Raw genomic sequence first — 17,499 nt, forward strand, 5'->3', positions numbered from 1 at the left:
TTTATGGGGTTAGGGTTAGCGGGATTGTCAAGGAAAACAAAATAAATAAAACAAAATGGCTCTGATTGATTGGAGGAAATGTCATTTGTGAGGAGATATTTTTTTCAATGGTTCAAACAAATAAAACTCCTAATGGTGTGACTCATCTTCTGATAATAATGAAGTGTGGCTCTACCAGGGGTACCCTTAGTGATGTAAAGTGAGGGATACCAGGTTGATCTGGTCTAACAACACATCGATACGACTGACTGACTTTGGCTCCTAATACCACATTCACCACGTTTTCTTCTCAAATAGAGAGCAGTAACGGCAAGAAAAAACTTGGACTGAGACAAATTTTAACAACCAGAAGATAGTTGGTCAGGGCTTCATCCTGCAGCAAGATAATGAGACAAAACTTTAGTCCAAGCTAAACCAGAACTACCTCAAGATAAAAACATGGAGTGGACCGTGGCCCAGTTTTTAGACTTTAATCCCATGGAGCCGGTTTGTGATCAACTGGACAGAAGAGTGACAGCAAAGCTCCCTACAAGAGACACACATTTCTAAATTGGGAAGGACTCAGAAAAATATTTGATTTCCATTTAGGAAAAAATACTGACCATGAAAATGCAATTTCTCTGGGAAATAATTACACAGCATCTCCCTGACTCCTGTGTTTCACTGGAGTTTGATAATAAAGATTTAAATGGTTGAAAAAAAAACCCACACATACTTATATGTCTATACACAGTATATGGCTGCTCACAAGGTGATTGTGCCATCATGCCACATGTACAATGATTTTACTATACTGTGTCAATTAGGCTGCTTTTAATCCATCCACACAGAAAGAGGGAGCTGAGAGCTGAAGTCAGAGATGGAGATGGTGAACCTCATCCATTGGCCTCTTGTATGAAAGCCCACCCCCACCTCTCCTGCTTTACCCTCCCACCATCCACCTCCACTGCCACACTCTCCCCGCTGCTTTTCAAATCACTTCACTCTTTCAAAAAGAAGGGCTTTCACCCCCCCCCCCAAAAATAAAAAAAGTAAAAAGGCTGTCTTAACTTTTTTACTTTAACTGCTTTTGGCCGGGGAGCAGGGAAGAAAGGACGTTCAAAAAAGTAAAACGAATAATCCCTCATCCACAAGACCGGAGAAAAGTTCGGTGTTTGCCGGTAAAATTGAGCACAGGAAAGTAAAAAAAAAAAAAAAAATTGTGAATTGTGGAACAAATACAAAGAAAAAATTCAGGCAAAAGATGTAGAAACCAATCGAAGAAATGCACAGAAGTGAAATGAAAGTTCTGAATGGAAAAGATTAAAGTGTACTCACCAGCTAAGCATCACTGGGGCGTAGGGACGGGGCTGAGGGGGCCGTCTGTCCTTTTCAAATTGATTCTGGAGGAAGGGAGAAAGGGGAGTGGGGAGGAGAGGGGAGAGGGGAGAGGAGGAGGAGGGGGAGAGGGAGGGAGTCTCTTTTAGTAGCTGTTCGCCTCCTTCTCATAAGCAGAGTGCAGAGCCACAAAGAAGTGCTGGCGCTCTCGTAAACAAACCGCCAACTTTTCAATGGAGCGGGGAAGGTGGAGCAGGAATGGTATTTAAACTGGGGAGTAAAAAGGGGGCTGGAGGAGAAAGAGGGGACCTGCGAGATGCCTTTACATCCAGCGAAGGCCCCGCCGGACAATAACAAACCACAAAGTTCAACGCAGTTCAAACACATTAAATCTCCGAAGCCTTATATAACATAAACAAAAAAAACTTTGCATTTCATGGAATAAAAATGAAGCCGATACATTCTCAACTGTAAATGAACAATATAGATGTAAATGAGGCCAACGGACGCCTGACTGTGTCCAATCACACGCAGATGCTAATATGCAGCGAGCACATTTGGTTCAGGCTTTTTGATCTCAATGCCACAGAGCAAATTGGAACAAATAGCCCTGGTCGGTTTCTACGGCAACCCGGAGGAGCAGCTCAGACTCGCAATGTCTCTTGTGGCGTCAACCGGCGCGATATGGCTGCTGTTTCCTTCACCTCCACGCAGCAGATGGAAAATAAATACATAAATAAAAAGTGGTGATTCATTGCTGTGTCCTCCACTACGACGGATCTGCAGATTAATGGAAACTAGCTGGCATGCGCTGTCATAAAACCAAATCTTCAGTTAGTTTAGTTTAGTTTTTATTTCATTCATTGATTAAAACTATTTAATACAAACAAATCTGAATGAAAGGGAGCAGAAAGAGGAATAATCTTATATAATCTGCCCCTTTACCCCAATAATCGATTTACAAAGAACTTAAATTGAAAAACACCATAAGCAGCAAAATAATTATAATAATAGAATAAAATGAAAATAAAATGGGTGTCGGCCTGATGATACTGATGTCACGTTTCCATTTTAGTTCCACAGATGCAATTCCATCATATGTCAGACATATGATGTATGTTTGCAGACCTTTCATGACTACACAATCAACATGTTTCATTATATTTCCTTTAATTTTTCTTTTAAATGTAAACGTGTGTGACCAAAACTACAGCAGAGCGCAAAAATGCTAAGCCAGACCCACAGAGGACATTTGCATAAATAATAATTCCACTCCTCTCAAACTTAATTAAAGATTAAGTTCAATGTCCAAATTCTCCAAATGCTGAGACACTTAACACCCAGGAAGACAGGTAGACAAACGCAGCAAAGAGGATTTTCTATGGAGCTAAGCTGAGAATTTAGGGCTGAGCAGCGGGAAGTGTCCGCTCAAACAAAAAAAAAAATGCCCCATAATCTCCAATGTCAGTGTGGGATCAGGCTTTATTCACTGCAACAAGTGAGGAGGAAGAATTCTCATAAACTGCTTAGTGTGTGACCTATAGTCTTATTTTCCTCCACACACACACACACACACAGAACCGCACACACTCCCGTCTCCTGCAGGGACGCCTCCGCATCAGACAGCCAGGCGGACGTCATCTGGGATTGTCTCGACCTCGCTTGAAGTCAGTGGGACTTTACTAACCGTGGCTGGATGTGAAATTCAGCGTGACGCAGAGCGCATTGTGGAGTTGTGGTTTGATAAACATGGATAAGAATGAGTAAGATCAAAACCGATGCCTGGTTCCAGATCTGGGAATAACGGCCCGTGTCTCGGTTTGAAGTGGCAGGGTGTTGTGTTCACTGACGGCTGTTCATGCATTTGAAACTACCTTGCAGCATTGCAAATCTGACAACAAGACTGTCAGTCTACAGCTTTGCCAGCTTCTCTGTGAGCTTTGGCTTTAAAGCTACAGTGATCAGCCACAACATTAAAACCGCTGACAGGTAAATGACATCAACCACCTTAAGACAATTCAGTGTTCTGCTGGGAAACTTTTAGACCTGGTATTCATTCATGGGGATGTTACTTAGACATGTAGCACCCACATAGACCAGACCAGACACCCCCACCCCATAGGAATGACACTCATTGACTCCCCAGTAGGACAAAGACACACAAAAAGACTAGGAACAACTCAAAATAAAAAAAATGGCCCATGTCCATTCTCTGACGTGTCACAACCGTTTTGGGACACCGCCACAATACTGGTCATAATGTTTTGCCTGATCAGTACATGTGCTAATGCATGCCAGAGTGCTAACACGCTAGCACCTCGTGGGTCAAACATGTGTAGGATGTATTTATTCCAACCAGAGAGAAATGGTTGGATCAAGTGTAAACATGGTTATTAGGAGGTAATATTTTCGTATGGACTTCGTTTGTTGACGCCGCCATATTGGCGGGAAAAACTCTGAGGAAAATGAACGGCGTCAGCGCTGATTTCAGGCCGTCATGGGTTTACTGCACCTGTAGAATCTGAATATACAGAACTACCTCACAAAAACAGCGTCTCTTTGTCAGTGTTTTGCGCTGTCATAACAGCAGCACAATGTAACGAGATAATCACCGTGCTAAATAGTCTCTCTTATGTGCCAATCTTTTTACGGCATCAACACAGTTTAAATGAATGTCTGAATGTCTTTTCCTGATATGAAGTGATCGCTACACAAGTCAAACCCGCTTCTTGAGAGATCTCACCGCTACGTTTTCTCTTTTTATTGCATTAATAAACATCTACCGTCTTGCGGGATCTTTGGGAATCATATGTAACGATTTCCACTTTGCTCGCCCCCGACTATTCTGGCATTGATTAGTTGTCGACTGAGTAGTTATTAGAGAAGCGCGCTTTCCTCACAATATGGCACCGTTTAACCGATTAACGGGTTGTGATTGAACAGATTATCAAAGGTTTTCACCACTTTTCTCTGAATCTAATCGTACTGATCAGGCCAGTCTGGCGTATTTATCCTGACTGGTTTATCATTGTTGCTATTCATGGAAAGATAGTGTCCGTGTTAGTTCAGTCACCGATAATGCAAATATCCGAACGCTAAGGATGCAGCTTGCTAATTACCGCCAGATGATCCTTGAAGAATTGCAAATAAACATATGGGCTTATGTCTTTTCACGGGAAGCCTCTCGGTGACTCGAGATAGCAGATTCACACGCAGCACAACACAACGCAAGGCAGAAGATCAGCTACAGTATATGGCAGCAACGGGAACGGCTACTTTCTGTCTAATCTTGGACTAGTCCTTCAAAGTCATCCGTCTCCTAATAAGCGCGTGAGCGAGCGTTGAACTCGAGCTGCTCTATAACCAGCAGCCGCTGTGATAGCGTGAAGAGGCAGACGGGGAATTGAGATCAGAGCACTTTAATCTGGAACTTTTCTCGTCTGTCTGTCTGCGTAAACTTTTGCAGCTCTCAGCACGGAGCACCTCCCTCGTTACTGTCCAAGAGAAGCGGTTATCAACGGTCGCACCATTGGATCCAGCAGCGAAAATCAAATTCTCCTAATTAAGCCCCGGTTACTGGTAACTGAATCAGACGGTTTAATGAAGGCTTAGCGGGAAGTAGGTGAAGAGGCAAGTTAGGAAACAGCAGGACTCACAACTCAGCATCTCCTGATGTTTGTTTCCCTCTTTCTCTCACACACACACACGCACAGTCGCACATTGTACTTCAGGGCAGTAAAGGAAATATGTCTAATTAGGAGCAAATTACTGCCTGCAGCTCTCCAGTTTACACCAGACTGTAACAAACGTTTTTATGAAGCCTCCTAAAGTCAAACACAGCTGATCTTAGTTTGTAGTGTAATAAGCACCCACTGCATGCTATTAATAAATTGGCACTTTAAAGTTTGAGGAGTGATCGTCCCGAGAACATTATTGGTGCGACTGCAAATTGCAAAAGCAAAATATTTTAAAAACCACATGCGATAAGAATAAAGCTGATGGAGGAATCACCTAAAAGTTGTTCATTAAAACACTTGAGCACTAACGTGAACTTGTTCGTGTACGGACTGATCTGTTGTACACACACACACACACACACACACACACACACACACACACACACACACACACACACACACACACACACACACACACACGGTCCAATTAGAAGAGCAGGCAGCTCCAGTCAAATTAGCTGTGCTTCAGCAAACCGCTGTAAATTCTGAGCAAACATGTAAATACAAGAACTGGCAAAATGAAACGCGAATCTGTTTTTCTGTCACCGTCTGGTACATTGTGTATTCAGTGCAACGCGACAAAAGTGCAGAATTAGCCGAGCACCAGATCTGTGCGACCTCTTACAAACCACTGACAGCAGACGTGAATAACATCGACCGTATTGTGACAATTCAATGTTCTGCTGGGAAACTTCTGGAGCTGGCATTCAAGTAAGAGTGGTCATAATGTTATGCCTGATTGGTGCATTTGGGGCTGTAAATATATGAGCTGGTTACTAAGTTATCAGAGCTTGGAACGCCCACTATTTACTGTCCGCTACAAAGACATGGATGATGGCCAAGCCACAAGAAAATACCTAAATCTTTGTTGAATTTATTACATTTAATTATTAACTTGTACAACTCTTAAAGCTACAGAACACTTCACGGCTCATCCAGTAAAAAGTAAACCTGAGAAAAGAACAGATTTCCTGTATTCTCGCCCTCTGAGGCTGATTTGATTGGCAGCAGGTTGGGAGGTCCCAACCCTAAATCCTAATTGCATGCATTAATGTTGTCATCTTGAAGACATCTTCACCAGAGAGACACAAACCCATACTGATACAGAAGGTAGAAGGTGCTAGAGTGGAAGCCAGACCGACATCCCTGCACATAAAACCTGTGTGGCGGCAAAGTCGGTCTGGAACCTGATTACGCTCCGACAAAGACCTGCCGAGCCAAATCAAATCTCTTGGGCAGGCTTTATGCTAAAACGGACCGAAGAGCAACAGCCGCTTAGTCATCTGAGATCTGCGGAGTCGAACTTGTTTACGACAAACGGTGTGTTACCAAACTCAGTCTGAACAGAGTCTGGCTAAGCCGTCTTGTTAAATTGCCCAGGTGTACCTAATAAAGTGTTGCAAAGCTGATGATGATGAACTTAATGTAGAAGCCAAACCTCACCCAAGAAATAGACTTGACCGATATTGAGACCTGAGAACGTTTTCTGTTCGGGTTCTGAATTCACCTGCTGACATTCACACGGCTGAATGAAAAGTCCAATCACTGCTGGCATTGAAGATTCCAGCCATTCATATTCAGAGGAGACTGAACAGACTATCAAATTCTACCAGACTGGCTGATAACATTTTTCTCCAGTTTGTAATAAAAAAAAATAAAAAATAATATAAAATAAAAACACGTAATAAAATAAAAATAAAAAGTATTCTGCAAAGGGCAATAATGTTTCATCAACAAATCTATAAAACAATGATCTCCACTTAAACAATTATTATTAAATCCAAGCAGAGGGGATAAACAAAGCTCCCCTGATCTGAATCTTTACAGCCCGAGGACAGATTCAGCATGAAGCCAACGCAATAAAACAAACAAACAAACAAACAGACCGAGGTGCGCCACGTATAAGGGACGAATAAAGACTCCGTGAAAATGCGGCCGTTAGAGAGACGAGGCCGTATTCGCACTGCGATATCAGGCGGGCAGAGACGGAGCTTCCATTAATTCCGTGAGTCTTCCCTGCTTGAACTAAATGCGCCGAGAGGATTCACTGGTGCGCAAATAGATACGATAAGACTCAGAAACAAAGCCCTCCTGTTCATGACTTTAGGCAAGAGAGAGAGAGGGTTCATGGATTAAACGATAGCGTTTATGGGAGTTTATGTGAATAATGAAAACGTGTAAACTGTTACGAAAACTTGTGAACCTTCTCTATAGCGTAGCGTGGATGCTAGTGGCTCCTCTAGAGGGGGGGTCTTTGCATCCTATGAGTTGAGGGGAGGGGCCTCTCTGAATCTAGTGAATCTGGAGGCCAGGTCAACACCTTCTGCTCTTCATGTTTTTTTGAGTTAAACCATTTTTGCGTGCGTGTGTTTTGTGTCAGGCTGCGTCCTGCTGCCATCAAGGAGTGTCATTGCTGTGGGGTGGGGTGTCTGGTCTGGTCTAGGTGGGCGCTACATGTCTAAGTAACATCCACACGAATGAAGGCCAGGTCCAGGTTTCAGGTCCCATCAGAACACTGTACTGCCACAGGATGGTGAACGCACTCTACCTGTCAGTGGTCATAATGTTATGCCTGATCAGTCTACATCTTCAGTTAGTTACTGGGGCTCCCCCAGCCGAGTGGGTCCTCAATGCAATGACACAAGTTTGATTCCAACCTGCACCCGTCGCTGCCTCTGTTGCTCCACTAGAACTATCACATGAACGCACAAAAGGCCAAAACTTTACATCTAATTAGTTGTGTATCTATGTAACAGTTACTTCCCAACACATCATATTTAATTTATGTTTAATTTTATACAGTTTTTGCAGCACAGAATCACGTGAACAACATAAAGCTACTTCTAAAAACCTCACAAGGAAACCAAAGAAACAGGAAAAATCTACAGGTAATGCATCAATCTAAAGTGCTAATAAATTAATCCAATCGATTAGACGTGAAGGAGAGAAACAGAAACGCACATTAAATAATCAAACACACCTAAAAGATCGGCGAGGGCTGAGACAAGTGGCCGTCGTCGCCCGCTGCTTCCCGAAAGGTCACCTCTCGCATACGCGGCGGTCTAATTTGCACAACCTGAAACCATCGCATCACAATGACAGGCAAAGTCATCTATTACCCTTGTTATTCTGCTCCGGCCTCCTACGCCTCCGCGGCGCTGACGCCGGCAGCCCGGCCGGGTTTCCAGTCCCCGTTTCATATGTCCTCGGCTTTCCATCATCTCATTTGACACCTGTTTATACGCAGCGTCACCTCTGACCTTAAGCTCCCCCGTTCTGGGAGACAACCTCTCCAAGTTGGTGAAGGGGTTGCTCGTGTTATCGTGGCAGCTGTGACAAATTGCTGAAAGCTCAGATGTTCGAGAAAAAAAAAAAAAAAAAGGACTAAACATAAGGAGTGAGAATAAAAGCATCGCTAATGTAAATGGGAACAGGGTGGCTGTTTATGTCAAAGCCATCCCCCACTTCCACTCCTCCCTGTATATACTGTTACATAAATATGTATATATGAGGAGCGTGGCTCGATCTGATTGAGCACAACGTGGGCCTCTGTGGTAATTAAGCAGCACCTCCGTTAAAGAAGCCCAGAGCTGCTAATACATCAGTGTTTGCTCTGAGGCCACACACTGCACGTGGCTTAGAGAAATGACGGAGGGCTAACTACGCCATTTAAATGCATCAATCCTCAGTAATGTGACATCACCTCACGCAGGCTGCTCTCTGATAGGGCGAGGTGAAGGTTGTATTTTAAATATTTTCTAAAGAAATGCATTATTACCGCTATGGCCTTAATCTGGTTTTTATTTTCCCGCAAATAAGTCTCATATCAACTTCTGCTATCCCAGCCCAGGTCCACCCTGGACAGGTCGCCAGCCTATCGCAGGGCTAACACATAGACCAACAAACATTTCCACTAACACTCACACCTAGGGTCAATTTAGGGTCACCAATTAGCCTAACTAGCATGTCTTCGGAGGTGGGAGGAAACTGGAGTACCAGGAGAAAACCCACGCAGTCAATCCGGACCTTCTCGCTGGGAGGCATCACCGCTAACCACAAAACGCATACAGATAAGGCAGCAGTTATTAAGCATTTCTGGCCATGGAGCTAAATGCTGCTATTTAGTCCTTTCAGCTAGCTACACTACAGCAGGTTAAGATGCTCAGCAAACAAAATGCATTCAGTACATCATAGCAGACCCATGGTCGTGGTGTTATGCATGACTAACTGTCTGGACTGAATGCAACGGAGCCGCCAATTTCAGTATGTAAAACATTTGCTTTGAAAAAAGGTAATTCACTCATCATTTTACTCCCTGCTTAAATAAAGACGAGTCTCCGGAGTAACACAGCTGGCATTAAAAAACTTCAGTGTGTGTGCACTTGGAGTTTTTGGCAAAATGGGATTTTTTTTTCACCTAGAAAAGTGTCTATAAAGTATAACGTGCACAAACATGACGACGTATGCCACAGTCTGTATTTCCTCCATACTGGTCGACTCGATCCACTTAAACCGTAAATGCACTGTTATAAAAGTTACACTAAAATTGTTAATCCAACAAAATCCATCAAGTTACTTGCAGACTTCTTGTCGAGTGGAACTGGAATCAGGAGGGGGAGATAAATGGTACATGTTGAAGTGCCCATGAGGTTCCAGATACCGTTGATTAGTCTGGAGTAAATGCTGTTTGAGTGGGTTATTGAACATTTTAGATACGTCTGCTCCTACGATTTCAGGAATGCTCTTCTTCCCACTTTTCTGCTTCTCTGTGCTCGAGTGCTTTTTTTTTCTCTCTCTCCGCAGGAAAAAGTGCTCAACAGTTTGTTTTCGTGTTGCAGAAGAGTGAAGTGCACAGCAGGGGGACTAAATTGTCTGCAGGCAACCAGGAGCAGCGACTAACATTATACTTATTGAGCTGACTATTGATCCGCACGTCCAAACTGTGCAGCGGCCAAATGGTCACGCTGGCCCCTGCCAAGCTAGCACAACGAGACCTGGATTCCTTTTAGCACACTTGGAACAAACTTGAAGCGCAGATGATGAACTGTTGGATCAAGGGGTTGGATTCTTTGGTGAAGCTAGTCGAGTGCAGTTCAGGCATTTAAACCATGAGATTTTTCTCTGCTGTGTTACCCTTCTTATGGAAAAGAGCAAACACGACTTGACTCCTCGTTCTGGTTTCAGTTATTAACTGCTTTTATACCGACATTTGGCTTCACATTCAAAAAACAACTAAAAAAAAGACATATTTCTTTGCACAAATTTGCACAATGGTGCATTCAGGCTCTGTCATGAACCGGAGGAGACTGATAAACAAACTGAACATCAATGAAGAGTCTAATCCTCACACTTGCCAGAGGAAAATTAATCCTTTTCTTTGCATTTCTTTTCTTATTTGAACATGAACAGACTACACAGGACCAGACTAAGTCTAAATCTTTCATCAAATTGTTTAATCTCTCTTAATCTGAATAAAGACGTGTGCAGAAAAAACATCCAGATATTATATGTGGCAGGATAAACATCCGCGTAATGTATGTGGCTGCATCACATCTGAAGGCTCTTTGGATGTTGGAAGAAGGTTTACCTGGGAGCTTGTTTTTAAAATCACCGTTTCACCGTGAGTGACAGGCCCTTACAAAACCGCAAACTACAAAAGAACGTGGGTTATTTCACATGGCGGATTTCTCTATTTGTGTATTTCTTTGTCCTCCTCACTTGGAAAAGATGGTGACAACATTAATGCATGCTATTAGGATTTAGTGTTTAGGACCTGCTGTCAATCAAATGAGCTTCAGACGGGGAGAATACAGGAACTCTGTTCATTTCTCAAGACTGTGTTTTACTGGTGTAGCCATGAAGTGTCTGTAGCTTGAGTTGTGTAACTTTATCAAACGTAACATTTGGGTTCCAGTTGGTATTTTCTGTATTGGTCATCCGTCCATGTCTTTGTAGCTGACAGTAAATAGTGAACGGTCCAAGCTGTGATTACCCACTTTATATTTACAACCCCAAATGCACCAATCAGGCATAAGATTATGACCACCTTCCTAAGATTCTTCCCTTGATTCCCTTGATGAAAACAGTTGACTCATCAGAGAATAGACATGGGTCTTCTGAGGGTGTCCTGTGGTGTCTGGAAACAAAATGTTGTAAGTGGGGGGTCCTATGGGTTGAGGGGAGGGGCCTCAGATACTTGATCAGTTTGGGATCTAGTGAATGAATGCCAGGTCCAAAAGTTTCCCAGCAGAACACTGAATTGTCACACGATGGCCGATGTTGATTACTTCTCCTGCCATTGGTCATAATATTGTGGCTGATGGGTGGATTTCCCAGTGAATAGACCAGATGGAGCTGTTTCTTCATCATGTGTCATCATCTCTCTCAAGTTTAATAGAAAATACCATCAACAGTCATTGGTCCAAGTATATGAAGCACACATGGAAACATGCTGCGGTATCTTAGATCTTCTCGTCTCCATCTTTGGCTACGCCCTGTAAGAGCATGACAAACCTTTTAGTCAACCACCTCCAACCTTTTATTCGGTACAAGCACAGTTACAAAGTGTTCCACATCACATCCTTGTTTGGCGCCAGCACTGATTGCTGCTTTCAAAGATTATATCATCCGGTGCTAATTAATATGTAAAATGGGAGCAATTTTCTCTGAGGCCAAAAATCAAACATGGCTTTTGTCTGGTTAATGTGTTCTCTGGAAGCCGCGGTCTGTGCTCAGCTGCAGAATGTTTGTTTAGACATAAATACCAAACTCATCTCTCTGTAGCAGCGACAAGTCATCAGTATATATGTATATAAATAAATATCACAGCTGCTTATCTCATTTTCAGGTTTTACCTACATGTTGGAAAATCAATGATATCAATTAACACCGTCTCCAAGTCTTCAAGCCGATTCGATTTTCATCTTTCCTTTTTTTTTTTTTTTTATTAAAGTCAAACTTAATGAGATTCTGTACATGACTTAGGGGTTATTACATTTATTGCCAACCCCAAAAGAGAGCAAAGCTTCAAACCGATAACAGTGTGATTTCAACAACTAATTCGATACCAGTTACAGATCCAACCGGCTCGTGCCATCCACGCAGCGTTAGCCTCCTCACAGCGCACAGCGCACTCTTCCCAATCTTTAATCCCGAAACTTGAATCCTCCTGCAGAAGCTTTGCAGGAATATCCCCCAACCTCGGCGAAGACGGACCCATCGTCCCTCATTATCCAACACACCTGATATCCGCTTCCTCTCGCTTTCCTCCGGGCTCACGTCTAAACAGAGAACGGCTCTGACGGTAGCTGCTTCATTAAAACATGCAGCGATAAAATCCGGCTAAGCCCTCTGACTTTGTGGGTGGAGAGCGGCTACACTCGAAGACGCGGGGAGGCAGGACCCCAGAGTGGTTACTGTTCTCTAAGGAGGGCACGTATGTGGCATTGAGAGGAGAAGAAAGCCATCTGCACCTGCAGTTCACATACATATTTATTTCAACGGTCGGTAAACGCGGAGGCGTACTGCCTTGAGGATAAAGGACAGAAAGGACTGTGGGGTGGGGGCATGAGGAGTTTTCTATTAAGCCAAAGGACACCGATTTCAAGAGGAAGAAAGAACAGCTATCCGGTTTTTCCCTGTGGGTCACATGGCATCAAGGGAAGAAGTTAGCGAGCATCACCCAGACGTAGGCAGACAGGAAGAGTGGGAAATGAGGAGGAGGAAACAAGAAGAATGAGAGGGGAATTGCAGCATTGCAGCACCACTCAAATCCACTCAAATTGCACCTTTGGGGAGAACTTGCCAGCAGAAGTCTCACAAAGAGCTAAATTCTCTGCTATATGCAGTTGCTTCGACGTAAAGTCCGACACACGGGGAATCGGCTGCGTTACGGGCAATCAGCAGACTTTTGGGCTGATGAAGCCGCGCGGCCGGTGCGCTTTTATACCCTCCACTATGTAAATTACCAGCAGAAAACGGAGTGAAATGTCGCCATTAGCCCCTATGTATTATGTGGATTAAGTTAATGCAGTTACCAGCCTGCAGAGCTTGATGTGAGGCTCTTTCCCGTATGGAAACGTGTGCAGGAGAATTAGAATTAACCCTGCAAACTTTAGGAGGTCTGACTGTTTAACTTAAGTCCAGACTAAAACATGATAAAGACTTTAGAATTAATTTATTAAAAGTGTGTTTGCAGAATATTCATTGCATGAGATCCGAAAGAGGATGAACAAATAAACTTGTTATAATTAATGGAAAGTGTTTCATGAGGTAATAGAGAACTCTGAGCTTTTTGCATTGAACTCGAATAATTTCATCCTGGAAATAAAGTCAACGTTTGAGCCAAATGCGAAGAATTTCTCTCCCTCAAGTTGATATCACATTCATGAGAACGGGATGCACAACCTGAAAAAAACATAATACCTCCAGGCACAGCAGCTGCCGGTGTGAAGATGTAACCATGGGCATTAATCTTTCCCTGAGATTTAAGAACGCGCACGGCTGCAGGGATTTGCTCCCATTCAGTCATTTGTGAGGCCCAACACTGATGTATTCCAACTCCCACGTTGGGCGTTTTTTAAGTTCGAGTCTCTGCGGAGGCCTAAAGCAACCACGGAAACAGCAAAGGGAGCTGCTCCGACTCTGTCTATAATGTCACTGGATGTTGCAGCATGAAGATTTCCTGCAGTGGAGCTGAAGCGTCTCGGGGCCGAAACCATCAGACTGAAAGCGCACTTTTCTTTACCCTCCTGCACATCAAACACTTGTATCCTGAAAGGCTTGAAAGGTGTGTGACATGTTTGTAGCTCGCTCCTTTGTGAAGGAAGACAGCTGTGAATTAAAATGACAGGGATGACAGGGAACGGTTGAAACCTGACAGGTCGAACACACCTACACAGCTCACTTCCATGCTGCCAATTCAACGTGTTCCAAATAATTACACAAATTAAAATGTGATCCCGAGCGACACTGAGATGCTGCCATCATAGAGTGTCACTGCTATGGAGTGGAGGGGGTGTGGTCTGGTCTAGGTGGGTGCTACACGTCTAAGTAAGATGTAAATGCATGAATGTCAGGTCCAAAAGTTTCCCAGCAGCACCCTGAATTATCACAAGACGATGTTATTTACTTTTCTTGTCAGTGGTTTTAATGTTGTGGCTGATCAGTGTGCAGTCAAAGATGATCGCTACAGTGGGCCTTAGCTTTACACAGTGCAGCTAAAAGAAACAAATGAAAACTGAGGGAAGATCTATACTAATCTGACAAAAAATGCCGCTTCTAAAAAAGAATAGTGAAAAGAGAGAAGGCACAGCCAAGACCAGAGTCGACTTTAGCAAGTTTATGAGTCACTGTGACAACGATAAGCGTTTCCTTTTGTTCATTACATTCAGGAATCATTATTGTGGATAGACTGTGCTACTTGGAGTGTTTACTTGGTCATTTTTTCTCATTTTTTAATCAAACTTGTGAGTCGATTATTGTGACAATCCCTTTTTTCTCTCGTTTTCTTTGTCTTTTATTTATGCGTCGGCATTTGTTCAGTGCGCTGAACAGTCAGGGAGCCACTGCAGACGAGCTGCCAAACCCCAGAAAGGACCGAACCTTTCAAGCCTACAGGCCGTGAATATTTGATACTGTGAAGATTGATACTGTGAGGGTTGATTTTTTTTTTTTTTTACTTTTTACTTTCTCCACAACTGGTTGCATCAGCTTAACTCCTCAAACACAAAACCAGTTTATTGTCCACTAAGGCCAGACACAATCAGTCTGGGCCTCATTTCATTTCGGAGTCGACAGTTGGGAGAGTAAGGGATGGATGTGGAAAGAGCGTGGACTGATAGAAAAGGCGCTGCAGGTGATTCATCTTCGTGAGCTGGGCTTGGCCGGTCGGACGGGCACAGAAGTGCAGACCACGTCTGGTTTTAATCAATGGATATTCCACCTGGAGTAGAGACTGAAAGAGCTCAAAAAATAAAAAAAAAATTTAGAGAGTGGTTCAGTGAAAAGCAGACAATTTGTATGAGGGAGACATCAATAGACGAATGAAGAGTGGCTCAACAGAGGGCTCAAAAAAATAAAAAAGATGTTAGGAATTAAAAAGCAGCCTCTGATGATGAGGAGGATGCATCGTAAATGGAATAAGAGACAGAGATAAATCGTGATAATGCAACAAAAAGAGGGGCAGGGGACAGCGAGAATTAAAGCATTTAATATAACCTGGTCTTGGGAATCAAACTCCCATCCATCTTTTAAAGATCAGCAGCGTAACCCCCATTCATCACTGTGATGTGAGGATATATAAAGAAAAGAAAGTGTCAGGTAACCATTGGCCCCGTCTTTTATCGAGATCTTCTGACGACGGGACGACGGCAAAGACTTCCCGACTTTGTGAAAGGCAGCGGGGAGACGGAAAAAAGCGTCTGACGGGGGGTAATTCTGTGTTTACTGCCACGGACTCATCCGTCATACCCGCCGTTTGCTTAACAACTCTTGAAATGGAAGTACTTAGCAATTAAGACCAAATTGCAGAACGGAGAGACAGGTTCAAATTATATGTGACGCAGTAAAGGAGGCTATTAATTTGGGTTCAAAGAGAGCAAGGCCCGAAGGGGGGGGGATAAAAAGGAAGCGCTAAAGCTGAACGCGTGCGTGCACGGCTATCATACGCATACTCAATCTGAAAGTCTGTCTACAACTGATACCCAACAAGCTCCGATGAAATGTTTGAGCCAGCACAACATAATTAGTTGTGACAGCACGTTAAATAAATTTAAAGTGGCTCCTGCGAAACCCCCACAAGTCGACGCAAGACACTTTGAAAGTGATACATTATTAATTCAAGTTTCATCAGCCGAGCAAACTTTTTTTTTTTTTTTTTTTTTTAGCACAACTCTATAAAGCAAGCTCTTCTTGTCAGACTCTTGAAGGAGCGGATCAAAGCTCAGTGGAATACAATGTGGCGTGAGCAAGACTGATGTTGCTTCCAACCTTTTGTTCAATTTCTGCTTCATTTCACACTGAAAACAAACTGAAAAACTATTCTGTTAATGAGGAAAAGTGGAGAAAATTCATCCAGAACATTAAAGTGAGTAAAAACTTTCATCTTAAGCTGGACATAAACAAATCTAATAAATATCTGTGTAGTGGTGTTTGGCGACTCACAGATACTTGATCAGTTTGGGGTAGTTGTTCCTAACCCTTTACCACCTAAACATCCCCCACAGATAAAAAAAAAAAAAAAAAAAGCTGCCGTACGGTAATGATGACGCACCGCTGCCGTTTGCTGCAGGTTCAGGTTGGGTGAGATGAGAGCTGTCACGAAGGTCTTCCAGACAAATGCACAACTTCCTTTGTGTTCAGCCACAGCAATTCGAAACCTGCAAGCTTTAACAGATCGGTTCTGAAGGGTTAAACTATTTTTGGCGCTATTGTACGATTCCCTGAACTTTCTGCCCCAAGCGAAGAAGTTCAAGCATCTCCAGGTGATGTTCCTGCCCTCGCCAACAGTACTAAACCAGGGTAGAGGCTGAATGGATGGCAGATACAGCCGACTGGGCTCCGCCTCAGAGAGACGGGATGAGGCATCTGCACATCTGGAAGGAGCTCAGAGTAGAGACGTTGGCTCTTTGTACCGAAAGGGGTCATGTGAGGTGGTTTGGGACTCACGGATCACCTCCTGCTTGAGATTAACCGGGTTCCAGCAGCTGTAAGGACACCCCAGGGTAGACTCAAGGTTCCCTGGAGGACTAACGATCGTATCCAATCTGCAGTTTGGGATCCCTGAGGAGCTAGTACGCTTCTGCTCGTCTGGGAGGTTAGACCGTGAGCTGACCTGAGACAACCAGATAAAAACAGATGCATGGCATCAATAAGGACGATCTGTCTCCATTTCATTATCTCCCGTATCTCCATCTCATCCTGGTTATCCATAGGGTCTCAAATAAAGCCTCCCTCAACCAACCAACCAAGAGCATCTGTACTGGTTTTATCCCTGGTCCTCATCTGAGACTTTGATTGCTTTTCATCGTATCCAACGCTCTTCTGTTTTTTTTGTCCAGATGATCTCTGGATCACTGATTGTTGATTTAGATATACTTGGTCCTTGATTCTTTAAATCAAAATAATGTTGCTGAAGCATCATCGAGACTAATGACCAAGGTAGAAGCCAAGGACGAGACAAAGGCAGAGAACAACCTCTTCAGGATGGGCAGATACCCTCACCGTTGTCTACTACAGCTCACCCTCACAAGCTGGCCAGAGATGAGGGCACTAAGTTGGCCATCTGATGATATACCAACGAAGAAGAAGATCAAACAAAAGAAAAGCCAGCAGCCTTAAATGCCACATGCAAGTAGCCTTATCGGAGACGTCGAGATAAACTTAAATAGGTAAATATAGATTCAGAATAATATAGAAGAATATGAATCATCTCATCACTGAGAAA

The 17,499-nt window shown here is 43.4% G+C and overlaps 1 protein-coding gene across 7 annotated transcripts in view; it reads right to left on the reverse strand.

Annotated features, from left to right (window-relative positions):
• Positions 1 to 17,499, reverse strand: part of sema5ba (sema domain, seven thrombospondin repeats (type 1 and type 1-like), transmembrane domain (TM) and short cytoplasmic domain, (semaphorin) 5Ba) — a 181,226-nt gene that overhangs the window by 145,999 nt on the left and 17,728 nt on the right. For 6 of the 7 annotated variants that reach the window (XR_007113843.1, XM_047600688.1, XM_047600687.1 and 3 more), the window contains exon 2: positions 1,318 to 1,382. The exons of the other annotated variant lie outside the window; for it this stretch is intronic. The gene's annotated coding sequence lies outside the window, so the exon portion shown is untranslated. The remainder of the gene's footprint in view (positions 1 to 1,317; positions 1,383 to 17,499) is intronic. 7 annotated transcript variants of the gene reach the window in all.

The sequence above is a fragment of the Mugil cephalus genome, chromosome 12 (genome assembly GCF_022458985.1).
Source record: "Mugil cephalus isolate CIBA_MC_2020 chromosome 12, CIBA_Mcephalus_1.1, whole genome shotgun sequence".
Taxonomy (NCBI): Eukaryota; Metazoa; Chordata; class Actinopteri; order Mugiliformes; family Mugilidae; genus Mugil; species Mugil cephalus.